Source organism: Gorilla gorilla, chromosome 9, assembly GCF_029281585.2.
Source record: "Gorilla gorilla gorilla isolate KB3781 chromosome 9, NHGRI_mGorGor1-v2.1_pri, whole genome shotgun sequence".
NCBI classification, from domain to species: Eukaryota; Metazoa; Chordata; class Mammalia; order Primates; family Hominidae; genus Gorilla; species Gorilla gorilla.
Genome location: NC_073233.2, coordinates 70,188,439 through 70,193,826, shown reverse-complemented (window position 1 = coordinate 70,193,826; position 5,388 = coordinate 70,188,439).

The following is a 5,388-nucleotide window of genomic DNA, read 5'->3' as shown; positions in this document are numbered from 1 at the left end:
AGCCAGGCAGAGGTGCTCCCCACCTCCCAGATGAAGGGTGGCCGGGCAGAGGCGCTCCTCACTTCCCAGACGAAGGGTGGCCAGGCAGAGGCGCTCCTCACTTCCCAGACGGGGCAGCCGGGGAGAGGTGCTCCCCACCTCCCAGACGAAGGGCGGCCGGGCAGAGGCGCTCCTCACTTCCCAGATGGGGCAGCTAGGCAGAGGCTCTCCCCACCTCCCAGATGAAGGGCGGCCAGGCAAAGGCACTCCCCACCTCCCAGACAAAGGGTGGCCGGGCAGAGGAGCTCCTCACTTCCCAGAAGGGGCGGCCGGGCAGAGGCACTCCTTGCTTCCCAGACGGGGCGGTGGGGCAGAGGCGCTCCTCACCTCCCAGATGGGGTGGCAGCCAGGCAGGGGCGCTCCTCACCTCCCAGATGGGGTGGCCGGGCAGAGGCGCTCCTCACATCCCAGATGATGGGCGGGCAGGCAGAGATGCTCCTCACTTCCCAGGTGGGGTGGCAGCCAGGCAGAGGCGCTCCTCACCTCCCAGACGGGGTGGCTGGGCAGAGGCGCTCCTCACTTCCCAGATGGGGTGGCCGGGCAGAGGAGCTCCCCTCATCCCAGACGATGGGCGGTCAGACAGAGAGGCTCCCCACTTCCCAGACAGGGTGGCGGCTGGGCAGAGGCTGTAATCTTAGCACTTTGGGAGGCCAAGGCAGGCGGCTGGAAGGTCGAGGTTGCAGTGAGCCGAGATCACGCTGCTGGAGGTTGCAGTGAGCCGAGATCATGCCACTGCACTCCAGCCTGGGCAACACTGAGCATTGAGTGAGTGAGACTGTGTCTGCAATCCCAGCACCCTGGGAGGCTGAGGCGGGCAGACCACTCGAGGTCAGGAGCCGGAGAACAGCCTGGTCAACAGGGCGACACCCCGTTTCCTCCAAAAATACAAAAACCAGTCAGGCATGGTGGCGCGCGCCCACAATCCCAGGCACTCGGTACGCCGTGCAGGAGAACCACGGGAGCCAGGGGCAGGGAGGCTGCAGTGAGCCGAGACCATGGCAGTACAGTCCAGCCTTGGCAACAGAGGGAGACCGAGACCGAGAGGGTGAGGGAGAGGGAGAGGGAGAGGGAGAGGGCCTGAAGATTGTTTTCTAACTTGGTTCCTTTCTCCTCATCACTTTCAGGTACACCAATCAGAGGTAGATTTGGTCTTTTCCCATAGTCCCATATTTCTTGGAGGCTTTGTTCATTTCTTTTTACTCTTTTTTCTCTAACCTTGTCTTCTCACTTTATTTCATTAATTTGATCTTCCATCACTGATACCCTTTCTTCCACTTGATTGAATGGGCTTTTGAAGCTTTTGCATGTACCACGAAGTTCTCGTGCCATGGTTTTCAGTTCCATCAGGTCATTTAAGGTCTTCTCTACACTGTTTATTCTAGATAGCCATTCATCTAATCTTTTTTCAAGGTTTTTAGCTTCCTTGGGATGGCCTTGAACATCCTCCTTTAGCTTGGAGAAGTTTGTTATTACTGACTTTCTGAAGCCTATTTCTGTCAAATTGTCAAAGTCATTCTCCATCCAGCTTTGTTCCATTGCTGGCAAGGAGCTGCAATCCTTTGGAGAAGATGAGGCACTCTGATTTTTATAATTTTCAGCTTTTCTGCTCTGGTTTCTGGCCATCTTTGTGGTTTTATCTACCTTTGGTCTTTGGTGTTGGTGACCTACAGATGGGGTTTTGGTGTAGAAGACCTTTTTGTTAATGTTGATGCTATTCATTTCTGTTTGTTAGTTTTCCTTCTAACAGTCAGGTCCCTCAGCTGCAGGTCTGTTGGAGTTTGCTGGAGGTCCACTCCAAACCCTGTTTTCCTGGGGATCACCAGTGGAGGCTGCAGAACAGCAAATATTGCAGAACAGAAAATATTGCTACCTGATCCTTCTTCTGGAAGCTTTGTCCCAGAGGGGCAACTACCTATATGAGGTGTCTGTCAGCCCTTACTGGGAGGTGTCTCCCAATTAGGCTACATGGTGGTCAGGGACCCACTTAAGGAGGCAGTCTGTCCATTCTTAGAGCTCAAACCCCATGCTGGGAGAACCACAGCTCTGTCAGACAGAGACGTTTAAGTCTGCAGAGGTTGTCTGCTGCCTTTTGTTCAGCTATACCCTACCCACAGAGGTGGAGTCTAGAGGCAGTAGGCCTTGTTGAGTAGGCCTTGTTGAGCTTCCCGGCCACTTTGTTTACCTACCCAAGACTCAGCAATGGCAGATGCCCCACCCCCAGCCAGGCTGTGGCCTCACAGATCAATCTCAGACTGCTGCACTAGTGGTGAGCAAGGCTCCATGGGTGTGGGACCCACTGAGCCAGGCATGGGAGAGAATCACCTTGTCTGCTGGTTGTTAAGACCTTGGGAAAGGCACAGTATTTGGGCAGGGAGTGTCCCATTTTTCCAGGTAGTCTATCACAGCTTCCCTTGGCTAGGAAAGGGAAATCCCCTGACCCCTTGTGCTTCCTGGGTGAGGCAATACCCCACCGTGCTTCAGCTCACCCTGTGTGGGCTGCACCCACTGTCCAACCAGTCCCAGTGAGATGAACCAGGTTTCTCAGTTGGAAATCCACAAATCACCTGTCTTCTGTGTCAATCACGCTGGGAGCTGCAGACTGGAGCTGTTCCTATTTGGCCATCTTGGAACACCCCCTGTGGGTTGTCTTTTTACTCTTCTGACTGTTTCTTTTGCTGTGCAAAAGCTCTTTAGTTTAATGAAGTCCCAATGATTTAACTTTGTTTTTTTGTTGCATTTGCTTTTGAGTTCTTGGTCATAAAGTCCTTGCCTTTGCCTAAGCCAATGTCTAGAAGGGGTTTTCCAATGTTATCTTCTAGAATTTTTATAGTTTCAGGTCTCAGATTTAAGTCTTTAATCCATCTCGAGTTGATTTTTGTATAAGGTGAGAGATGAGAATCCAGTTTCATTCTCTTACATGTGGCTTGCCAATTATCCCAGCACTATTTGTTGACCAGGGTGTCCTTTTCCCATTTCATGTTTTTTTTCGTTTGTCAAGGATCAGTTGGCTGGGTTTATTTCTGTGTTGTCTATTCTGTTCCATTAGTGTACATGCCTATTTTCATACCAGTACCATGCTGTTTTGGTGACTATGGCCTTATAGTACAGTTTGAAGTCAGGTAATGTGATGGCTCCAGATTTGTTCTTTTTGCTTAGTCTTGCTTTGGTTATTGGGGCTCTTTCTTGGTTCCATATTAATTTTAATATTGTTTTTTCTAATTCTGTGAAGAATGATGGTGGTACTTTGATGAGAACTGCATTGAATTTGTAGAGTGCTTTTGTCTGTGTGGTCATTTTCTCAATATTGATTCTACCCTTCCATGAGCATGGGATATATTTCCATTTGTTTGTTGTCATCTATGCTTTCTTTCATCTGTGTTTTGTAGTTTTTCTTGCAGAGGTCTTTCACCTCCTTGGTTAGCTATATTCCTAAGTATTTTTTTTTTTTTTGCAGCTATTGTAAACGGAATTGAGTTCTCAATTTGATTCTCAGCTTCGTCAGTGGTGTATAGAAAAGCTGCTGATTTGTGTACATTAATTTTGTATCTGGAAACTTTGCTGAATTGTTTTACTAGTTCTATGAGCTTTCTGGAAGAATCTTTAGGGTTTTGTACGTAAACGATCATATCATTAGCAAACAGTGACAGTTTAACTTCCTATTTACTGATTTGGATGCCCTTTATTTCTTTCTCTTGTCTGATTGCTCTGGCTAGGAATTCCAGTACTATGTTGAAGAATAGTGGTGAGAATGTGCATCCTTGTTTTGTTCCGGTTCTCAGAGGGAATCCTTTAAAAATTTCCCCATTCAGTATTGTGCTGGCTGTGGGTTTCTCATAGATGGCTTTTATTACATTAAGTTATATCCCTTGTATGCCAATTTTGCTGAGAGTTTTATTCATAAAAAGATGCTGGATTTTGTCAGATGCTTTTTCTGCATCTATTGAGATGATCATATGATTTTTGTTTTAATTCTGTCTATGTAGTTTATCACATTTATTGTCTTGTGTATGTTAAACCATCCCCGCATCCCTGATATGAAACCCACTTAATCATGTTGAATTACCTTTCAGACATGTTGTTTGATTCAGTTAGCTAGGATTTTGTTGAGGATTTTAGAATTTCTGTTCATCAGGGGTACTGGTCTGTAGTTTTCTTTTTCTGTTTTGTCCTTTACTGGTTTTGGTGTTAGGGTGATACTAGTTTCATAGAATGATTTAAGGTGGCTTCCTTCTTTCTCTATCTTGAGGAATAGTGTAAATAGGATTGGTACCAATTCTTTGAATGTCTGGTAGAATTCTGCAGTGAATCCATCTGGTTTTGGAATTTTTTTCTTGGTAATTTTTAAATTGTTATTTCAATCTCACTTTTTGTTATTGGTCTGTTCAGGGTGTCTAATTCTTCCTGATTTAAACTAGGAGGCTTCCAACTTTTCAGGAATTTATCCATCTCTTCTAGGTTTCCAGTTTATGTGTGTAAAGGTGCTCATAGTAGCCTTGAATGATCTTTTGTATTTCTGGGGTGTCAATTGTAATATCTCCTGTTTCATTTCTTATTAAGCTTATTTGGATTTTCTCCCTTCTCTTCTTGGTTAATCTTGCTAATGGCAAATCAATTTTATTTATCTTTTCAAAGAAGCAGCTTGTTATTTCATTTATCTTTTATATTTTTTGTTTCAGTTTCATTTAGTTCTGCTCTGATCTTTGCTATTTCTTTTCTTCTGCTGGGTTTGGGTTTGGTTTATTCCTTTTTCTCTAGTTCCTTGAGATGTGACCTTAGATTGTCTGTTGGTGGTCTTTCAGACTTTTTGATGTAGGCATTTATGGCTAGGAACTTTCCTCTTAGAACCGTCTTTGCTGTATCTCAGAGGTTTTGATAGGTTGTGTTACTACTGTTGTTCACTTTGAAAAAATTTTAAATTTCCATCTTGATTTCATTTTTGACCCAATAGTCATTTAGGAGCAGGTTATTTAATTTGCATTTATTTGCATGATTTTGAAGGTTCCTTTTGGAGTTGATTTCCAATTTTATTCCACTGTGGCCTGAGAGAGTTCTTGGTATACTTTCAATTTTTCTTAAATTTATTGAGACTCGTTTTGTGGTCTATCACATGGTCTATCTTGGAGAAAGTTCCATGCACTTTTGAATAGAGTGTATATTCTGCAGTTGTTGAATGGAATGTTCTGTAAATATCTGTTAAGTCAATTTGTTCCAGGGTATTGTTTAAATCCATCATTTCTTTGTTGACTTTCTGTCTTGATGACCTGTCTAGTGCTGTCAGTGGAGTATTAAAGTCCCCCAGTGTTATTGTGTTGCTGTCTCTCTCATTTCTTAGGTCTATTAGTAATTGTT